The sequence below is a fragment of the Ascaphus truei genome, chromosome 15 (genome assembly GCF_040206685.1).
Source record: "Ascaphus truei isolate aAscTru1 chromosome 15, aAscTru1.hap1, whole genome shotgun sequence".
Taxonomy (NCBI): domain Eukaryota; kingdom Metazoa; phylum Chordata; class Amphibia; order Anura; family Ascaphidae; genus Ascaphus; species Ascaphus truei.
This window is the reverse complement of record NC_134497.1, coordinates 36,497,158-36,520,865: the sequence shown is the minus strand read 5'-3', so window position 1 is coordinate 36,520,865 and position 23,708 is coordinate 36,497,158. Positions and strand designations below refer to the sequence as shown.

Here is a 23,708-nt window from a genome sequence, read left to right as displayed (position 1 = left end):
CTTCGCCCCCCCCCGGCCCTGCCCTTCGCCCCCCCCCCGGCCCTGCCCTTCGCCCCCCCCGGCCCTGCCCTTCGCCCCCGCCCTCCCTGCCCTTCGCCCCCTCCGGCCCTGCCCTTCGCCCCCGCCCTCCCTGCCCTTCGCCCCCGCCCTCCCTGCCCTTCGCCCCCGCCCTCCCTGCCCTTCGCCCCCGCCCTCCCTGCCCTTCGCCCCCGCCCTCCCTGCCCTTCGCCCCCGCCCTCCCTGCCCTTCGCCCCGACCTTCGCCCCCGACCTTCGCCCCCGCCCTCCCTGCCTTTGCCCCCGCCCTCCCTGCCCTTCGCTCCCTGCCCTTCGCCCCCACCCTCCCTGCCCTTCGCCCCCACCCTCCCTGCCCTTCGCCCCCACCCTCCCTGCCCTTCGCCCCCACCCTCCCTGCCCTACACACGTACACACACGTATACACACGTACACAGACACGTATATACACACACACGTAGGCACACATATACACACACATGTCGACACACACGCGTAGACACACACACGTATACACACACACGTGTACACACACACGTATACATACACACGTAGACACACGTATACACGTAGACACGCAGGCACACGTAGACACGCAGGCACACGTAAACACGCAGGCACACGCAGGCACACGTAGACACGCACACACACGCAGACACACGTAGACACGCAGACACACGTAGACACGCAGACACACGTAGACACGCAGACACACGTAGACACGCACACACACGTAGACACGCACACACACGTAGACACGCACACGTATACACACGTACACACTCACGTATACACACGTACACACTCACGTATACACACGTACAAAAACACGTATACACACGTACACACACACGTAGGCACACACGCGTAGACACACACACACGTGTACACACACACACGTACACACACGTGTACACACACGTATACACACACGTATACATACACACGTAGACACACGTATACACACAGGCACACGTTGACACACAGGCACACGTTGACACACGTAGACACGCAGACGCACGTAGACACGCAGACGCACGTAGACACGCAGACGCACGTAGACACGCACACGCACGTAGACACGCACACGCACGTAGACACGCACACGCACGTGCACACGCACGTAGACACGCACACGCACGTAGACACGCACACGCACGTAGACACGCACACGCACGTAGACACGTACACACACACGTGCACGTAGACACGTACACACACACACACACACACACGTATACACACGTATACATACACATGTATACACACACGTATACATACACATGTATACACACACACGCGTAGACACACACACACACGTGTACACACACGTATACATACACACGTGTAGACACACGTATACACGCAGACGCGCGTATACACGCAGATGCGCGTATACACGCAGACGCGCACGTAGACACGCAGACGCGCACGTAGACACACAGACGCGCACGTAGACACGCAGACGCGCACGTAGACACGCAGACGCACACGTAGACACGTAGACACGCAGACGCGCACGTTGACACGCAGACGCGCACGTAGACACGCGCACGTAGACACGCACACGCGCACGTAGACACGCACACGCGCACGTAGACACGCGCACCTAGACACGCACACGCGCACGTAGACACGCGCACGTGCACACGCGCACGTAGACACGCACACGCGCACGTAGACACGCACACGCGCACGTAGACACGCACACGCATACAAACACACGTATACATACACACATACACACACACACACACACACACACGTATACATACACACATACACACACACACGTATACATACACACATACACACACACACACGTATACATACACATACACACACACACACACACACGTATACATACACACACACACACACGTATACATACACACACACACACACACACACGTATACATACACACACACACACACACACACACACATATACATACACACACACACGTATACATACGTATACATACGTATACATACACACACACACACGTATACATACACACACACACGTATACATACGTATACATACGTATACATACACACACACACACGTATACATACACACACACACACGTATACATACGTATACATACACACACACACACGTATGCATACACACACACACACACACACGTATACATACACATCATGTATACACACACACACACATGTATACACACACACATGTATACACACACGTGTGTGTGTGTGTATACATGTGTGTGTGTATACATGTGTGTGTGTGTATACGTGTGTGTGTGTGTGTGTATACATGTGTGTGTATACATGTGTGTGTGTATACATGTGTGTGTGTGTATACATGTGTGTGTGTGTATGTGTGTGTGTGTGTATACGTGTGTGTGTGTGTATACGTGTGTGTGTGTGTACATGTGTGTGTGTGTATACATGTGTGTGTGTGTATACATGTGTGTGTGTATACATGTGTGTGTGTGTATACATGTGTGTATGTGTGTATACATGTATACACACACACACACACACACATGTATACACATACACACACACATACACATGTATACACACACACACACACGTGTATACACACACGTGTATACACACACAAATGTACACACACACACACGTACACATACACACACACACACACACACACAATGTATACACAAACATGTATACACACATGTATACACACACACACACACACACACACACACACTATCCCCAGCACCACCACATCAGCACACCGGTATCCCATGCCCCCCCCCCCCCCCCCCAGCACACTGGCATTTTCGGCTCCCCACCATTCCCAGCCCCCATCAACACCATCAGCACCTTCGCACCTCCCCCATCGGCACACCCACATCCGCACCCCCACATCAGCAACAAACCCTCCTAAATCAGCACACCGATACAATCACCATCAGTACAGCCACAGCAGCAGTACCACCGCACACCGCCATGGGCCGCGTGGACCACTCCCCACCCAAATGCCACCCCCACACAACAAACATCCCGGCCAACGCCGGGCCTCTCAGCTAGTATATATATATGAGTCAGGTATGGAGATTAGCACTCACGGTTTTGTTGCAGGAGGCAGATGCTTGTCCCATAGAGAGTATGTAGACATATGGAGACCAGGGATCCTGATAGCCAAAAAGAGACAGCACACTGCAGGTATGGTATCAAAAAAGTGTATTCGAATACTCTTTTTTGATACCATACCTGCAGTGTGCTGTCTCTTTTTGGCTATCAGGATCGTGTGTGTGTGTGTGTGTGTGTGTTTGGCTATCAGGATCGTGTGTGTGTGTGACAAAAAGAAAAGAGGTTGGGGCGCTCCCTATTTGTATAGGCTTGTGATGTTGCCTGTGTGGTAGTGTGTAACCAAAGAAAGGGTAGTGTATACTTGCCCTTGTTGTTTTCTGCAGCTGGACCAGTAGAGAAGATAAAGCCCGGAATCTTCTTGTAGTTGCAGTGGAGGTGGAGGGTTGGTCAGCGCACGGGATTTTGCTCAAACGTAGAGATAAGAGGATAGGAAGATATGGAACACGGTATTAGTGTTTTAGTAATCGAACGGTACAATACAGCCAAAAGAACTTTGGAATTAAAAATGTATGAAAAATATATTTTTAAAATAGCTTAAAACTCTTTGGAATTAAAGAACCTTGGTAATTAAAAGTAAATATATGAAAAATATATTCTAAAATAGCTTAAAAATCCTTAAATAAAATCCTTAAATAAAATTTAAATGGAATTGTGTGGTTTTTTTGTGAACAGAAGCAGAATACGTGCTATATGTGGATGACTAACAGGGTGTGTTTATATAGCCTGTTGTTGGTCTGAGGTAAAAAGGGGATAATGGGGCTGGTTAGCAGAGTTTAATGCGCAGTCTTTCCTTCACGGAATGCTGCTAAAAACAATAGCTTTCTCACCCTCCTGGTGGAGGCAGTACGTGAGTTGCTTCTCTCCCGGGGGCCCAAATAGGAAGAAAAGGGCCGAACTCGGTGAGTGAGCAAAATAGAATTTATTAGGTACAGAAAACAAAGTCAAAATAACACTCACGGTACAGCTTTAAAACAGCCCAGCATCAGCCTGATCGTCCGGTGATATTCCTCTCACCAGTACAGCTCCCGTGGTCGCGTCCGACGGCGGGACCGGAAGAGGAGGTCTTACCGGATGTCAGCAGGCTGGCTGGGTCCTTCAATCAATGGGCTCCGGCAGGGAACAACTAGTTTCGCAATAATGCTTCGTCAAGTTCTTTTGGCTGTATTGTACCGTTCGATTACTAAAACACTAATACCGTGTTCCATATCTTCCTATCCTCTTATCTCTACGTTTGAGCAAAATCCCGTGCGCTGACCAACCCTCCACCTCGTGTGTGTGTGTGTGTGTGTGTGTGTGTGTGTGTGTGTGTGTGTGTGTGTGTGTGTATGTGTATGTGTATGTGTATGTGTGTGTGTGTGTGTGTGTGTGTGTGTGTGTGGTGTGTGTGTGTGTGCGCGCGCGCGCCAGGAGGAGTATACACATCTACATGCAGCAGAAACTATCTCTCCCTAGCACAATGCCTGGGAAATGTTACTGTCTTAATCAATACAGTATGTGACACGTGATCCGTTTTGAAGTCTAAAAACTACAGCACCCATGATCCCCTTAGTGTGAGCATGCGCAGTAGGTCACAGAGCTGTGGGCCTCATGCAGTAAGCGTTGATAAGGGAAATATGGCCATGTTATAGCCAAAATTGGGTTTGAGATTCAGTAAGCGCCGATAAGTGCTTCATATCGCCAGGTTTCGGAGCCGATAATTTGGTTATGGCCAGTCGCCTGCCGATAAGCCTGTTTTCGACACTGATCGCCACTTTTTTAAATCGGCTGGATTCAACAAAAAAAAACAGCTTATCGGGGCTGATCGGCACTACGAAATTGAGATGTTATGGCCGATTTCTCCCGCCAACTAAAGTTGGCATTTTGGACGGGAGAACGATCGCTAAGGCTGCCGGAACGGCACTTAGAAAAAAAACATCTTCTGTACATCAATGGAAGTCAATGGAGCGGGGACGTATAACAGTATAGTACTGTTTACGTTTCATTGCTCACAATACAAGGGGGATTTGCATTACAGTGTGGGGGCATTCCCTGCATTGTGTCACAGCTGACGTGTCTTATTTGCATAACATTCGACTTTTACATGTTTTCAGCATTTGCGGGTCACATTACTCATCATGTGATGATGTGGCAAGGGAAAATACTATACTACACTCTTAAAGGAGAACCTCACATCATATCACACATTTTACTCAACTCAGCGACAATTATTTACATGATGTCACACATGTCACACATGTCACACATACACAGTATATTCATCTTCCTTTACATTACACAATGCTTGTAATGTGACACGCATCTTTAAACGTTCATGTACATCTGTATTCTCATGTTTACATATACTTTTGGGTCCTCCCTATTTTCATGACGTCACTTATTGGACGCTCAATCACATTGCATGTTTACATTGTAACCGTTGCATTACAAGCACTTCAACCTAACTTATACACACATGTACAGTAATTCATCATTGGGACACCTTGTAAACTCATTCTATACCAACTATCCTCCTTACACAAATGCATGCATATGCACACGACTATTCATTGTTGCCAACATGTCACAATAACATGGATAATTACACATGTTACACAAAACTTTTCCCACGTCAATCTCAGCCTTTTTGTCTCATTACATGACTGACTCTTGCGTTCACAAGTGTTACATGCATTGCACATGCAACTATTTATTTGCAAGCAATCTTTGTACAAAGCTTCACGTCACATCATTGCCAAATATCATCATTCCCTGCAGAATACACACAACAAATACTTAGAACAACAAGTGCACACAGCTTGCCACAGAAGTACTTTATTATGTTAATGTAACACCTTGCATTTTACTATGTCACCTGACATCATCACATACCTATTTAAAGGACGCACATTACCTGCTCATTCACAGCTACTCATTTCAAAATGTTGAGATTGTTTAGGAGACGGAGGAACATTCTTTTCTATGACATGCTTGATGATGAAGACAATCATATAGGGCAAGGGAGGGACACACCGAGGGACAGTGACAGGGACAGTGACGCGGATACGACAGGGACAGGGAGAGGGACAGGCCGAGGGACAGGGAGAGGGACAGGAGATCAGAGGAGAAGACAGAGGAGACAAGTTGTGCCTCGTCCGCGTCTGTACAGGGAGAGAACCCTGTTAGATGGGATGAGTGAGGAGGAGATTGTAAGTCGCTATCGTTTGAGTTCAGCAGCAATCTTAGCTCTTTATCAGGAGATAAGGGGAGATTTAGATTTTTTCACAGCCAGAGGTCGTGCAGTCCCTGGGCTTGTTAAAATGCTGTGCTCATTACATTATCTTGCTTCCGCGTCATACCAGACAACTGTGGGCATAGTGGGCGGGGTCTCGCAATCTACATTCTCGCGGGCCTTGACCCAGTTTCTCTATGCACTCAATAGACGCGCTAGGAATTATATTCATTTTCCTACAGAGGCGACAGAGTGGCTGGAAGTCAGGACTGGCTTTTATAATATAGCAGGGATACCATCTGTGCTGGGTGCAATCGATTGCACACATGTTGCTTTGATTGCACCTAGTCAGAGTGAGCATGTGTACCGCAATCGGAAGCACTACCATTCACTCAATGTACAGGTGGTATGTGATGCGACGATGAGGATAATGCATGTGGTACCCAAATTCCCTGGTTCCAGTCACGATTCCTCTATCCTGAGGAACTCTTCAGTCTTCCATGCGTTCGAAGAGGGACATTTTGAACCTGGTTGGCTGCTGGGTGAGTACATATTTACATGTTCTAACACAAAACACATGTTGATTTAGGAATGTTGGCATTGTACAATTTGATCACTATGTCAGCTTATGTGTGCTCCATTCATTATAGGTGACTCAGGATACGGAATTAGGCCGTGGCTCTTGACTCCGGTGCTAAACCCTCAAACTGAAGCAGAGGACAGGTACAATGCAGCCCATATATCTACAAGATCTGTTATAGAGAGGACATTTGGCCTACTCAAGACCAGGTTTAGGTGTCTGGACAGAACTGGTGGGGCTCTTCTATACAAGCCTCAAAAAGTGTCTGATATTATCCTTGCCTGTTGCATTTTGCACAATGTTGCACTCAGGCACAATGTACAGTCAGACCTAGCTGAGGCTTTGGTAGACGAGCATCCCACCCATGTAGCTGCTGAAAATGAACAAACAGCCAGTGGTGGCCAGACACGACAGAATCTCATCAATTCATTTTTTTCTTGTAAGTACAAACTCATATGTTCCTAGTACTACTTTTATAGTTTAATTATGTTATATTAACAATAATGTTTCTTTATATAACCTTCTGTTAGGACACAGATGAATATGGGTTGCACACCTTTCTTTTCTCTGCTGTGTGCACAAAGGGATGTGGCACCGGTATGTTATTGTTGCACAGGTTATATAATCCCTCTTCAATTGTACTTTAGTTGTGTGTATGTGAATACAACTTGGGTAACAAAGCAATAATATTTTAGCATTGTGTTATTCCTTATGCTAAGACAAAACACATATTATGCCCATAATCATTCATGCTTCTAGTATGCTTACATACAATGTTATTGGTGCAGTGTAACATGTACATCCAGATGATGTGTACACCAGGCTGATTTACATTTTGAATGTCATGAAATATACATGGTGTTGTACATTTAACACCAAATACACACTTTGCTGTGTTGTTTACGGTACTGAAGATGGCATGTCAATGTTTGCAATTTATATATTGTTCCTTTGCATTATAGGTATATCTCCAGTATGACTGATCATGGTATGTATATTTGCTGACATCTCTCATAAGATGTGGCTACCTCAATCTTCCTATAATTATTGGAACTAAAAACCCAACATATTGGTTTAAACACAAATGTTACATATATGTACTTTCTGTATCATGTATATGCATTTAGCTACTCTTGAGCTTTCATGTGCATTGTATTACAAAATGATTACTCACATTTCATCACATTTTATGTATGTTTCCTTATAATTTCCATTAATGTAATATAGAGGTGGTTGGAGAAAAGGGGATAACTGTACTTATTTGTTTACTTACGGGAGCACATTCATCACTAGCATAGACACACTTTTTAAGACAACTGTTTGTGTCTCTATCAATTGGTGTAGGATCCATGTATAACACCGACAAATGATAACACCAGCTTTATTATGGTAGCTTATATCATCATATTGACTATACTATGTATTTCTAAACGATTAATAAACACAGTAAACTATAGTTAGTTAGGTTAATGAAATATACACAGAAACGTACTTCATAACATGATGGTGATGTCATATTCAGAACATCATGCATTGGAGGGGACCATAACATCTGGCCAGTAACATTATTTGCTACAGTCCCAAACCATTTTATCTACATACCCATGTAACAAGAGATTTTAAAAATAAATGGCTACTTGGTTGTAAGTGTCCTTTACATTGGGAGAAGGAGTGGCTCAGTGAGTAAAGACACACACTGGCACTGATAGTTTGAAGCAGGGGAGTCTGGTTCAATTCCCGGTGTGGGCTCCTTGTGACCTTGGCCAAGTCACTTTATCTCCCTGTGCCTCATGCGGCAAAAAAACATTTGTACGTTCCACGGGCCAGGGACCTCAGGCTGAAACATGTGTCTGTAAATCGCTGCGTACAACTAGCAGCCCTATACATGAACATGCTCATATTATTATTATTATTGTTACATAGTTTCGACAGTCATACGTTCCATTACATATTAGAATACACAAATGTGTTAGCAGAGTGGGAATGGTTGTTATATATAAAACACACCATGTCATAAAATGTTAGTAGTCATTAAAGAACACTCAATAAAAATTCATGAGGCACTCTTTTGCAACATCATTATGTTAATTAAGTGCTTATGCAATATAGGCATAAGGGTATCACATTTTTAATTGTTTGTTAATAAGCGCTGCAAGCAATATAAAATTAGTTCCATATGTAGTATAGTAGTCGGTGGCTCCTCCTCACAATCATCTCATATAAAGGTAGACTCTTCTGAAATCATACATTGATCCGATTGTATCTTCCCCGACATCTCTGAAATACAGCAAACACATGATGGTCAAAGATGGCACCTTACTAGATATGCATCCGTGACAACGCGTTACGCAGCTCTATATGATTGTGTAGATACACACGTCAGTCACTTATATGTTAGAAGTAAAACTGTTCATCAGTATGTAATGTTTCTTTAAATTTGTAGCAGGCATAACTATGTATAAGAAGTGAACGTTGCCTGTATACTGAAAGATGTGCGCGCACATCTTTGTGTGCACACGCACTTCACGCTTGGCTCCACTAACTGTTAGCGCATGCGCAAAACAAAGCGTACGTTGTGCGTTCAATACATGTTGAAAATACCAGTAAACATAACATCTTTATTTCAAATACAATGAAGACGAAACTACATTCGTTCTAAACGAGTACATCTGTATTCTTTTTAAACAGACGTGTTTGAACAGAAAGCACGGCCGATAACACAATGCGCAAATGCAATACGTGTGACGTCATGTTAAGCCAGCGTGAAACGCACGCTAACACTCCTCCCACTCAATTAACATTCGGCTAACGCCCAGGGTACGCCTACAAACACTGAGCCGCACGCATCACACACTGCAGTTACCGTTACTATAACAAAACATGACAGCCAATAGGCTTTGAGGCGCGCACGTCGCTTGGGGGCGGGACTTACATCACTAATCCTTTTTAAGGACGCCTTGGCCCATGACAAGGGTCCCACGTCATACGTGGTGGACCCGGTTTTCAATGTTGTAGATGTTGCATGATAACAAAACAGGTATGTGTTAGAGTAATGGTAAAATGTTGCTAATATGTTTAAAGGGATAGGAAAGTACGTATATTTATTCCGTCAGCAATGTGTACTACTCTTTCAGGTCCTACTATATTGTATTAGGAAACAATTTGTTTGTGATCGCTACATGTTATGCAGTCTGCAATGTTACGCTGTATCCACGCATTGAAAGTGAAAATGGTGGTTAAAAAAAAAAAAAAAATTTAAACGCAGAGTCAACGCATAACGATTGTTATATTTACCATTCTTCTAGAATTAACTCTTCGCCTGGCTGCAACTGGTCGCTCCAGAAATGCAAGCCATTTTCATCCACGCTTAACCCAACCGCTGAATCCAGTATGGCACATATCTCCTCCAGGATGCGCTCATAGGAATCGCCACTGCTTTCTTCAAATAATTGGTCGGGAGGTAGGTTCATTTCTTCCGGTTCCCATTCCAATGCAATTTCAGCTGAAAGGCTTGGTACATAATCATAGTACTTTTGTTCTTGTACAATGTGGGTTTCAGGAATGGAGGCTGCAGATATTGCAGCACGTATCGATTCAAACGGATCAGTAGTAGCGGATACATTGCTATTGCCATTAGGAATAAATATGCCTTTCACGACAATATAAGTGCCGTCTTTCAGGATAAATTGTTTTTCCGGGGCAATCTTCCAGAAACCATAGGTGTGTTGTAGCTTATCCTGGTCACGTTCAAAAAAGTCATTACTTGATAAAGTGAATCTTATTGAGGAATTAAAATTCCGTGCATGCTTACGGTCTTGGTAATAAGGATATTTTGCTCGAATGAAATCATCGATTTGGCGTGTGCTTGCTTTCTGTCCGCGACTGTTCAAGATGGCTTCACAGATCATGTACTTATACCCTAAAAGGGGATTAATATTGTTAACGAATTCATCAGCCATGTCTGAGTAGCACAAAAGCTGTGTGCAGGTCTGTGTTATTTGCTCATCAAAATGAATGTGCTGAATGGCTAACAAACTCCTGTTTTTCCTTGTCAAGGTCAACAAAAGTAACTACTTTGACTCCTTATTTCAAACGCCAATTGGATTTGGTTGTCTAATTGGGTTAACAGTTGTGGTTCGTGATATGGGACTGTGGGAGAAACATTTCTCCTTCTTTTATCTCGTTTGTGAAAAACATCCCTAGACTGTGAATGCGTTCACATAGTGTTTTTTTGAAAACTAACAAAGGCCAGTGTGTGAAAATATTTCTTAGCCAGGCATATCAGTAAAAACACACCTGCAAAAAGAAATGTTTTTTCCCCGCTTACATTTCTGTGTGTATGTGAAAGTCTGGTTAACTCCCTGTCTGCATGAGTTTAAATACGTGTGTATATATATATATATATATATATATATATATATATATATATATATATATATAAATATATCTCTTATAAAAATATATATATATTTATATATAATAATTTTTTTTTTTTTATATTGCAGGAGTACACACAACATTGATGGCATTAAGTATACCTTGTATGAAACCTATTTAAATGGTGAGAAACATGATTGAATTAAGTAATAAACATTTGTTTAAGCACAATACTGTTAGAGTCTCATACTTAGGATATTTCTCAAACATTAGGCCTGTATTATTAAAATAGTGTGCTTTCACAAGGAAGCATGAAGTGTATTAGTTTGTGTATACCAGTTTATATAGTACTATATATATATATATATATATATATATATATATATATATATATATATATATATATACACACACATATATACATATATATATATATATACACATATATATATATATATACACATATATACATATATATATATACACATATATACATATATATATATACACATATATACATATATATATATACACATATATACATATATATATATATATATATATATACACACACTCACACTCACACTCACTCAGTGTGTGTGTGTGTGTGTGTATATATATTATTATACATTCTGAGATGTTATAGAAACGAACACACAACTGATTAAAGGACAAAATTACAATGGCCAAGCAAGGCAAAGGTAAGTAATAATTTACACATAATCCTGCTGTACACGTACAAGAAAGATGTTTGCACTTACTTAGGTGTTTTAATAATTGCATGTGACTAATATGCATATGCAATTCTTACATCAATTAACACACCCAAATGCAATGTTTTGCTGCAAAGTCAATGGCAGCTTCTCTAAACTTAGCAACTGGCTCCTGGTGGACCATTACTGAACAGACGATTACAACATAAATATTTATAACACAATTAATTATGAGTGTTAACATTTCCAAACCTTCACGTGTACAAGAACATAGTTGAAAGTTTGGAAACAACACAGTCTTCAGCATACATACAATAGTAATTAGATAATCTGAAGTCAACAAAACAAGGCCAAACACATATTTTCTGAATTATAACATTTATTTTTTTTGTTCCTTTTGCGAGCGAGTAACAGGCCTGCTTGTTGTCTCTTGAATTTTCCTTTTTCTTTTGCCACCAACTTTAGGCACAACAGAGCCACTTTGAGTGGCCTCTGGCACTTCACGGGCAGGGCTTGTGGCCAGTGACTGTTCACCTACAGGGCTTGTGGCCAGTGACTCACCTACAGGGCTTGTGGGCAGTGATTCACCTACAGGGCTTGTGGCCAGTGACTCACCTACAGGGCTTGTGGGCAGTGATTCACCTACAGGGCTTTTGGGCAGCGACTCACCTACAGGGCTTTTGGGTAGTGACTGTTCACGGACAGGGCTTGTGCCCAGTGACACATGTGAGCAAGTTGGTAGACACTGCACAAGTGATGGTTGGTCTGTTTCATGTGTGTCTTTTGTTGTTTTTGACCAAAAACTGGTCAGTAGTAACTGCTTGTATTTTGTTTTTGTGGGCTCCTTTGTAGGTGTCAGCTGCTGATTTTGTACAGATGGCAGTGGTAGTATGTCGTCAGGAACCTGCACAGCAATGTCTGCTACTTGACCGGTAACATTTGGGCCTGGTGAATGAATATCAGATGAATGTGGTGAAAACTGACCTGCATGAACAGATCCTGGCTGGGAGGTGTTGAATTGTGGTACATTAGTCATTCTCCAGTAATTAGCTTGTGTTTGCTGAACAACTAATGCTTCGAATGAGGTGTTGATTTTTTGCAACTGTTTAGGCACTTCAATGAAGACTCTGTGGAGATGTGCCAATTGTGATACTGTTTCTTCCTGCAGTCCAATCATCCTTTCCAGCACTGTCATCATGTCTGAATGGCGACGATTTTCTGCGTCCACTATTTTTCCCTCTGAAGCTACAATTGCATCGTATGTGGAAGTTGATGGACGATTTGGCGGTACAACAGTTTCTATTGGCACCTCTTCATGGTCACATGATTGTATTTCAGTCTCTTCTGTGGCGTCATCCTCATCATACTCATCATCCTCATCACCATGATGTTCTAAAAAGAAATGTACACATTATTAAATGGCATGTTAATGTATGCTGTGTTACTATGTAATTGTACTGTGTCCTAAGTAACACCTAACATGTTAGCATACGTTTTATAACCTCATTAAAAACTACCTTGACTTACGAATAATGTTTGGACTCAGTATGAAATATGAATGAATGAAAAGTTGCTCTAAACTCAGAAGTCCTACATGATAATTAACATCACTAACACAATACATGTTGCCTTACACTTCATTTTCACTGACACTAAGTAATCCTATTTAAAGAAGATGTGCAAAACAAATAATGCACATGACAACATAACATATAGAAGAGCACATATTATATGGCCAGCAAATGATACACTCACCTTCTAGTAGTGTTGAGCTGGCTGACCCAGGTGAAGACACTTGTTCCATCTCAGGTGACACATGTCCTCCAGGGGCAACTATATATAACAATAACATAAGTTTTACATTTACATGTGTAAATATTGAACAAACACTTATTGTATGTTCTGTATTTATGATTAACTAACAACATCAGTTCCTTAACCGAAAATGTGTGTGTGAAAGTGAACATAAATAGTTGTAATAACAATGTACATGCCTGTGTACTTAGAAGTTTTGAGTTCCCTAACATACAACATACTATGTTTCTGCAGTAATGCGTGAGGATAAATAGATTAAATGAGTACATAAAAATCATATGTTGTGTAGTGATATCAGTATCATAATGTACATAACCATTGTGAATGGTCATCTCATGATAGTTATCATGAAGGTGGTCATATTGCAAAAAGTGTTATTTTTGGTAGAGGATATGTGTGGTACATTAATCGAAGATGTGGCACACCTGAATGTGGCTGTGACTCAACAAGACAACACATGCAGTGTGTGATAATGTGTCTTTCATAGTAGTTCAACTATAGATATGAGTGAACTAATGTGTGACGTACGCTTTGATAAGTAATGAGTTGTTGGGGCATTTAGTAGCTAGAGTTAAGCTTTCCAATGAGTGTGATTAACTTCAGTTGTGCTATTCAGGTTGTAAGAAAGGTATTCCCTTCCCCAAAAAGCCTAATCAGCCACACCTTTCAATGACTTGAAACAGGTGCAAATGGTGTGAACTAAGTTGACCGTGAAATGAGGCTGTAATTAGTGTGTGTGCTGAACCCCACCCCCTCTGTTGAAGTGTATGCTGTGATGAGATATTAATTGCAGCTGCTTTAACACAATGGTAGATGAGCTAAGTAGTCATCTGCAGTGTTTAAGTTATGAAAACAATGACATAACATATGATACGTGTGCCTCATTATGCTGTCTGTATATGACATAAAGCAAAAATGGACCTTTTCTTAAGCAACTATAGATGTGTTAGTGCCAGTGATGTTTGTAGGCCGTTACATGCAATTTCTTTGATGCATGCTTAAAATAGGCAGTAATGTCATGTTTGTCGGAGTAAAATCAATAAAATACACAATAATATGATACATATTTCTGTTCTGTACCTGTAGCTACTAATAATTTCTCATGAACATGTGTTACACGTGTACTACCCTGTTGTTCCCCATCTTCGCCCACCATCAATTGCTTCCACTGCAGCTATGCATTTTGGGAATTCACATGTAAATGAGCACGCAATGGCACGTGCTATATTAGTTACTGCTTTTAGTAGGACTACTACATATATGTCTATTTTGAGATATATATATACAGAATCAGACATATACATATATAGATGCAGGTATGCTTATATTGTGAAGACAGTATAAAAAGCAGTGTAACTATGCAAAATAACTGTAAGCAACGACACGCCTAGTACAGTAATATTTATCACCTGCTGGAAATTGTGACGGATAAATTCCAATGTCACGGTCACCAGCCAAGCCTTCCACGACGACGGTAAGTAATTTTGGCCGAAGCAGCTCCTCCAATGGAGTCAATATGAGACGTTGTGGTGTGGGCCCACCTCCAGTGCCAGTAGCATGCACGCGTTGGTCTTGTATTTTCTTTTTCAATTTGGACCTAATATCATCAAATCTTTTCCGACAATGATACTTGTCCCTGACACGATTCCCACAGGCATTGACACCAATGACTATTGTGTCCCACATTTCTTTTTTGCTTGCTGCACTTGTCCGCCCTTGAAAAACATATAAAAGATATGAGGTAAATGAATAATAATATAAGCACCAGTTTCCTACACTGCTAGCTGTTCCAAGTGATAGCAAACATGCTGTTTTATGTGTAATATGTGCAGCACATGAGCATTCACTACTAAACCTATACATGTAAGCAAGCTTGCATTCATATTGTATGCAGTTATGGCAAATTGACCGCCTGTGTTTATTTGTCCTTGTAAGGCATGATAAAAAGCTGTGTTTCCACACTAATGAACATAGAAAGATATTGTGTACCCATATTTGCATATGAACAAAACTCAGATGACCTAGGATCACATGTATTTGAATAATAAATGTAAAGTTACACTTACCTACTAAATGTCCATATATACTGTCATAGTGCTCCAGAATGCCAGTGACAAGAGCCCTATTTTCCTGGTCATTGAAGCGAGGATTACGTGGCTTCTCCACACGTTTTTTCCGAGCAGGTTTAGGGTCAGAGCTTGGCTGGTGCTGACTGGACTCTCCTTCTTCCAATGGAAGAGCCTCCAAAAGCTGGCCACCAGCAAGCACGCCACCACCATCCATCCCATCCAGGTAACAAAAAAAAACATAAAAGACACACCCCATCAGCAACTGCGCCACCAGCAGCACTCCCAGCACACAGCACTCCCACTCCTAGCACCAGCACTCACACTCCTAGCACCAGCACTCCCACTCCTAGCACCAGCACTCACACTCCTAGCACCAGCACTCACACTCCTAGCACCAGCACTCCCACTCCCAGCAACAGCACTCCCACTCCCAGCAACAGCACTCCCACTCCCAGCAACAGCACTCCCACTCCCAGCAACAGCACTCCCATTCCCAGCAACAGCACTCCCATTCCCAGCAACAGCACTCCCATTCCCAGCAACAGCACTCCCACTCCCAGCAACAGCACTCCCACTCCCAGCAACAGCACTCCCACTCCCAGCAACACCACTCGGTGCACCAGCAACATCACTCCCCTGAACAGTACGTTCACTCCGACGCGTACTCCCACGAGTAGCACTCCCACTCCCACCAGCATCACTCTTCCCACGCTTTGCGGGCATACTTCCAGCACTCACAAAAAACAGACAAGAAATGTACAGGCAATCACACGACCCACTTCCACATATAAAACAAGACAAAGATGTAAACAAAACAACAATGGACAAAGCTCACCCAATACACAACAAGTCTCTCAGTCAATATGCAAATGTTCAATCGTCCAGCTCTGTGCGTCTCTCTCTCTCTCTCACTCCCAACAACACAGAGAATGATTAGCAGTACACGTTGCCTTTAAATATGGCGCGCAATCAAAAACATGCTTGTTTCGCCTGATTCAGCAAGATTTGTGATTGTGCAACCTAACAGCACCCCGCCACGCACGCCGATACACCTGTGTGTGATCGGCTCATCATCGTGAGAGTGGGCGGATTTGTTTTCGGGTTGATTTTGAATGTATTCGGCACTTACTGCATACGGAGAGGGAAAAACGCCAATAACATGACTAATCGATAAGCTTGCCGATTTCACATAATCGTCGCTTACTGCATGAGGCCCTGTGACCTGGATGTAGTCATTGTCTCCACTTCCGGGAAAGAGAAGATGAAGAAATAAAGTGGTGCAGGAAGCACACAGGAGCCTTTTCTGTAAGTAACTTACTTTGTATTCAAAGCATCAGAGCAGGTATATGCAAACACGTGGCGTTTCAGGACAGACACGTCCTCTCCTCAGACCATACACCTTACTGCAATAGTGACACTAACAAGTATATATACCCCTAGGGGTTACACAATGACCTCATACCCATCACCTGTGTTTACAGCCGGGCAGCCACTGCAGCCTCAGTACTTCCTGGTTGAAGGCTGACGTCATCGCAGCATCTTTGGACACTGATGACGTCACGTCGCCAAACAACTTGGAAAACCAAAAACAAAATAGAGAGTTACACAGAGACAGCTCAGCACACTTGCTGAACTGTGAGAAGTGACATTGCATAAGTTACACTTAAGTAACCGTAAAATTAAGCAACATGTACGCACTATATACGCGCTACACTGCGGTCTGAGGGGAGAAAGAACGTTTGCGACGGGAGGGGGTGTGGCGGTAGGTTTGCGGGGGCGTGGCCATGACGTCCCGCTGCTGGTTCGCCCTCATTGGCAGATCCAAGACCCTCCGTCGCAAATGCTAATCTCAAATTCCCCTGTCTGCCTGAAAACCTGTCGCGCACCGCTGGGAAAGGTGCGCGACAAGATAGGAACTGGGACCGGAGGAACTAGGGCGCGGGGCTTCATCGCACAGGCGTGCGCTGTAGTAGTTAGTGGGACCGCGTCCTTATGAACCGCTTCCGCATGCATGTGGAAATGCAGGCGACAGGCAAGTTTAAATATACGCGCTGAGGGGAGCGGAGGAGCGGTCACGTGACAGCAAAAATCCAATGGGGATGAGGGACTAGCCACCGCCTCCCGCCCCACCTCCGCCACACCTGTGCCCCGCCCCCAAAGCGCGCTCACTGCCTCACCTGTCAGGCCACAAAAAAGCACCAGCTTCTGCAGGTGAGGCAGAGCAGGAGCGAGGCCCGAGGCACCATGCCCGAGTCCTTAGGCTACGGCCTGGGAGGGAGCGGGACGTGCTGGCACCCAAGCGCTGCGCCCTGCTCGGCCGTGCAATTTGTGGCTAGGTGCACGCTCATCTGGGGGCGCGGCCACAACGGCACTGAGCTGGTTCACCCTCATTAGGTGAACCGCTTACGTGACGCACTTGGAGGCGGCAAATTCAATTTTTCTTGCCCTGCAAGCGTCTCAAGCCCCGATGCTCACCCTGGCCAGACACATTATGCATAATGATGTATACCAATTATAAACAGGGTTACAATATATGTGCTGTACACCATTGATCTTAATCAGGGCCGCCAACAGCGGGGGAGAAAGGGTACTGGCGTCCCTGGCCCCGTGGGTCAGGGGGGCCCGGCCGCCCGGGACCCCCACGCAACCGGTCGCCTGTTAATTTAAAAAAAAAATCGCTGCAAAAAAAATTGCGGTGTCTCCCTGTGGTAGCGCCAGAAGTAGTCTGGGTTAAGCTTCCGGCACGCTGGCGTGAGAGGGAACCCCAGCTCGCGTGGGAGCTGCATCGCGAGACAGGTGCTTCGTGGCCAGTGGCAACTGCTGTGACCGGCCGCCGGGCCTCTCGCAGCACACCACCTCACCCCCCCGCGCCATCCCGCTACCCCACCCTCCTCATCGGGCCAAAACCGCTGCCCCCCAATTGCCAACGGGCCAACCCTCCCCCCCTCCATCGGGCCAGATCGGCCCCACCCCCGCAGCACACTGGTGCGCGCGTGAGCAGTGGCGTGGTGCCTGCAGCGGGGCCGGCGCCAACTGCTGTGACCAGCCGCCGGGCACCCCGCTGCAACCGCCACCCCCCCCCCCGCATGACAGGGCCGTCCCGCCACCCACCGCAGCCGCTAGACAACCCCTGTACCGCCACCCCCCCCGCAGCATTGTTCACCCACCCCCAGCACTGCCGCCACCAGCCGCAGGCACTGTCATGCCGCGCCACCCCCCCCCCCCCTTGCAGGTAAGTCTGATTTTTATATATATATAAGCACACGTGTTTTGTTTTTTTTAATTTTCCCTGCTCGCGCTGGAAAAAAAACAAAAAAAAATCCTCCTGTTTTATTGGTGTGATGCGACTTGGCACACTGACAATTTTTTTTTTTTGGCGCGCTTCCCGGCTCTATATGAGCTCGCATGGAAGCGGCCTTCCTTTTCTAAGTCTTAATAATCGTGAGCGCATCTGAGCACGTAAGTACTCTCCCATGCCCCTCCCATACCCCCACACGCCTCTCCCGTGTGTCTCCCATGCCCCTCCGATGCTCCCTCCGATGCTCCCCCACATGCCCCTCCGATGCTCCACCACATCCCCTCTGATGTCCCCCACATGCCCCTCTCTGATGTCCCCCCACATTCCCCTCCGATGCTTCCCAAAAAGCCCCTCCGATGTCCCCCGCGCACCTCTCTGGGTCTCCGACGTCCCACCCGCGCGCCTCTCCGGGTCTCCGACGTCTCCCGCATGGCCCTCCCATGTCTCCGATGCTCCCCCGCCCTCCCATGTCTCCGATGTCCCCCGCGCGGACACTTACTGTACGATAGTACTATACCTTAAAGATTTTTGCCCATTTCAATATATAATAAATATCTAAAAATGTATAATTGATAAACTGTACAGAAAACATTAAGTCCCAAATAAAAAATAAAATTGGCTTTATGTGCATGGTATTTTGTTTTTTTAAATTTATTTATTTTTGTTGTTGCCATTTTTCAATTTTATTTAATTCTACATCAATGTGTAGATATATCCCCAAACTTGATTAGGGGCTCATTGGTGTTGAATTTGCATCCTGCACTTGCTTCACCACTTACTAATTTTTTGGGGCGCTTCTTTTATGAATAAGTACGTGTTTTCAGTATTTCTGTGCATTCATTACTTCGGATTGCTTCTACATTATTCATATCATTTTTATTAAGTTGGAAAAAAAAGATTTAAATAATAAAACCACAAAATAACGGAAAAATACACCAAAGAAATATTTGTTTTGATCGGTGTTATGATTACTTGTTTCATTGTTGTCATTGCATGTTATTTCTTACCACGCAAAACAATAGATGTGTTCCTAATCTTTTCAGATACATAAAAATTACGGAAACAAGGAAAGTATAAATACGAAAAATATTAAAAGTTACCAAAAAAAATTCAGGTCACTTGCTATTCAGTATCGAAATGTAGGTGAGCTAAATTTCAAGTGTTCGGGAAAATGTCCCTCAGGCGACCATCTATATTTATGTGTCATTTATTGTACTTGTTTAAGTATTGATCAGCTGTTGTACTTTTTTCGGCTATGAAACATGTTACTTAGCTGAAATTAAAGTACAAAGAAAACAGGATGGCTAGCCATTATTTGTGAAATTGCATTTTTCTAGTTTTTGAAGTTACATTTCTTTAGCGACACCTAGCACATTAGCAAAATCCAGTGCTAGTAAATGGAGTTGATTTGAAGCGGAAGTCAGTGGTGACGGATGTGACGTCACAGCTGGCAGAAGAGGCCATCAGCAACATTCGCTGACACCTGCAAGAGTAAGGAGGAACTAACATACACAACACCGTGACTGAGCCGCATGAGTTGGAACAGAACTCTTTGGAGCTGACATAACGCTCAGCCAGTGAGACAAGAGTTAGGCAGCGTTCACACACGTGGCTTCACAACGCAGAGTGCGCGCGTTGGCGCCTGTCTGCTGGGCGATGTGCAATCATCCCCAGCAGACAGAATGATCCGACACACCACGCCCCCACGTGACGCGCTCCCTTCTGATGCCCTGTCATTCAGGAGACTAGTGAGTCTGCAGCCTCCTCATTCAGTGCCGGCTATTGAAGGTGCAATCTCACATAGCCATCCAAAGAATAAACAACCTTTGGTATACTGCGATCTGATTGCTTTCTCAGAATAATGTCACCATGCTAAAAGCAAAGATTTGGCTTCTATTGTTTCCCTGCAAATTATTTATAATCGACCGCAACTTGCTCCCCAGCAGCCGGAACAAGGCGACATCGTGTGTGTGTGTGTACTGCCGAGTTCCCATTTCTCCCCCGCTGTTGGCGGCCCTGATTAAGATCAATGGTGTACAGCACATATATCGTAACCCAGTTTATAATTGTTATACATCATTATGCATAATGTGTCTGGCCAGGGTGAGCATCGGGGCTTGAGACGCTTGCAGAGCAAGCACAATTGAATTTGCCGCCTCCAAGCGCGTCACGTAAGCGGTTCACCTAATGAGGACGAACCAGCTCAGTGCCGTTGTGGCCGCTCCCCCAGATGAGCGTGCACCTAGCCACAAATTGCAGGGCGCGGGCGCATGGGTGCCAGCACCCCCCGCTCCCTCCCAGGGCGCAGCCTAAGGACTCGGGCATGGTGCCTCGGGCCACGCTCCTGCTCTGCCTCACCTGCAGAAGCTGGTGCTTTTTTGTGGCCTGACAGGTCAGGCAGTGAGCGCGGGGCAAACGTGTGGCGGAGGTGAGGCGGGGCTAGTCCCTCATCCCCATTGGATGTTTGCTGTCACGTGACCGCTCGTCCGCTCCCCTGAGGGGTGCAGGGGAGAAATATGATTATGATGAGGGTTGCTGGGGGGAGATATGTATTTTAAAAATATACTGGGGCAGTGGGGGTCATTTTAAAATGTAATGGGGCAGTGGGTGACTTTTAAAAATGTATTGGGGCAGTGGGGGTCTTCTAAAAAATGTACTAGAGCAGCGGGGGTCTTTTAAAAATGTATTGGGGCAGTTGGGGTCTTTTAAAAATGTATTGGGGCGTGGGGGTCTTTTAAAAATGATCTTGAACTGAAAACATTTTTCGCATGCGGCTTATTTCTTTTTTGTTTTTTTTTCATGTTCTACGCTAAAAATATTGAAGGGGTTCCTTTCTGTTTTACAAAATATAAAAGGGTTCCACGACTAAATTTAATTTGCTGGTCATTAAGGACACTTTTAAGGACAATCAGAGATGTGCGCATCATTAACACCATTCAGGTGTACACATTTCCTCCCACCTTAAACATAATTTTTTACAGAACAGAAGAATCATAATACTGCTCAATAAATAATGATTCGCTTAGCTGATGTGGTTCTCCAAAGCCCCAGTTTTGATCACTTCAGCCCTATGTCTAGTCAGAGCATAAGCGGCAGACCACATGTCTCCTATAATCAAATCGGAGCAGACATAGGTAATAATAGATAGCAACGGGTTACTATGATGCTTCAACCAATTGTACCAATCAGAAGTAAGCATTTTCTGGCAGCTATATTAACGAAAACAGACCGGTGTACATGAGTGCACAAAAGACATTGGTCAATCACTGACCTTGCTGATAGTCATGTGGTCAGAGGTAACCAATTGAAGTGCACTACACTACTGCTGTAACCGAGAGTGACGCGCAACTATGACGCGACGTCTCGCGAGACCAATCAGAAGTTAGCATTAATCGGTATCCATGGCGACCATTACACTTAAAAACCCACCAGAATCACTCCGAAACCGCCCCATTGAAGCCTATCAGGTGAAACATATGTTGGGTATGTCAAGCGTCACTCCCTGGTGCGCAGGCTAATCAGAGAGGTCGGAAGCGATTTCCTATCAGAGCGTTTCGGAGCCTTCACCGTGGCAAGCAGAACGCTCTGATTTAGATCCTATCTCATAATGTTCTATGTACCTTGCAGTGCTATTCCTACTACTATGGATAATATGAGCCATATGACCTAAACTCCACTCACAGGAGCGTTTGGTCAGTGTATGCTGAGTGGTTCACCATTACAGACCTACAGGCTCAGTAACTTCTGCACCTGTCGGTCTGGTGACATATTGTATGTATATAGGGGTGTGGACTAAAATATATAGCTGAGGCAGATTTCAGGTCTATACATTACTACCAGTAATACCAGTCCACTCTTCATCAAGTACCCCACATACAAACACTTACACAGGCACACAGGGTCCCTACTCTTAGTACAGAGCAAGCACTCTCATATAACATCAAACCCTTCTATAGAAAAGGGTTCCATAGTATATCTAGGATCAGATGTCTGACAACTTAAGGTTACACTGAAATAGCTATTACCACAGTTAATTCAATAGTATAATTGTGGTACACGACAAGGTTAAATAGCTATTTTCATCTCCAATATTAGCGTCTAGTTCTAGCATACTGAAGTCTCCTTTCATTTTTAATGTGTTTTCATTATTTTAGTTCATTGTACACTTCACTACATATATATTTTAACTAATTATATTAATCCGATAGGGGTGTCTCTTCAGTGCGACATAATAGGGAGCTTTCTCTACCTCTGTCTACAATATTATTCACTCCCAGTCAGCACCACCCCTGCACTAGCTATTGTAGTGAAGTTCTCCGTTACAACAGGATATTACGATACCCTCCTTGGCGTTGTGAGGGGTACACACCTACCCTTCAGGGGTACCTCTCCCTCTTTGTGTTTAATACATCTTAAAATTCTAACTTAAACACACTCTAAAAGAATATAAATATTGAGCCCTTGAAAAAAAAATGTTCGGATAAGACCGGCCTGGAGTCTTATTCCCCCCGTAGGTTAACTTGAAGTGGCTGTGA

At 44.3% G+C, this 23,708-nt stretch overlaps 2 protein-coding genes and 1 long non-coding RNA gene across 5 annotated transcripts in view; all 3 read left to right on the top strand.

The window, feature by feature from the left end:
• LOC142466812 (uncharacterized) overlaps nt 1-23,708 on the top strand; it is a 557,357-nt gene that overhangs the window by 225,048 nt on the left and 308,601 nt on the right. The window lies entirely within an intron of this gene.
• LOC142466988 (uncharacterized) lies at nt 9,912-13,047 on the top strand. Its single transcript, XR_012788296.1, has 3 exons — nt 9,912-10,361; nt 11,407-11,462; nt 12,844-13,047. It is a non-coding gene; the product is annotated as an uncharacterized LOC142466988 (long non-coding RNA).
• The window catches only part of LOC142466826 (uncharacterized), a 140,250-nt gene continuing 133,664 nt past the window's right edge, over nt 17,123-23,708 (top strand). Inside the window, exon 1 of the mRNA XM_075572313.1 lies at nt 17,123-17,180. The gene's annotated coding sequence lies outside the window, so the exon portion shown is untranslated. The remainder of the gene's footprint in view (nt 17,181-23,708) is intronic.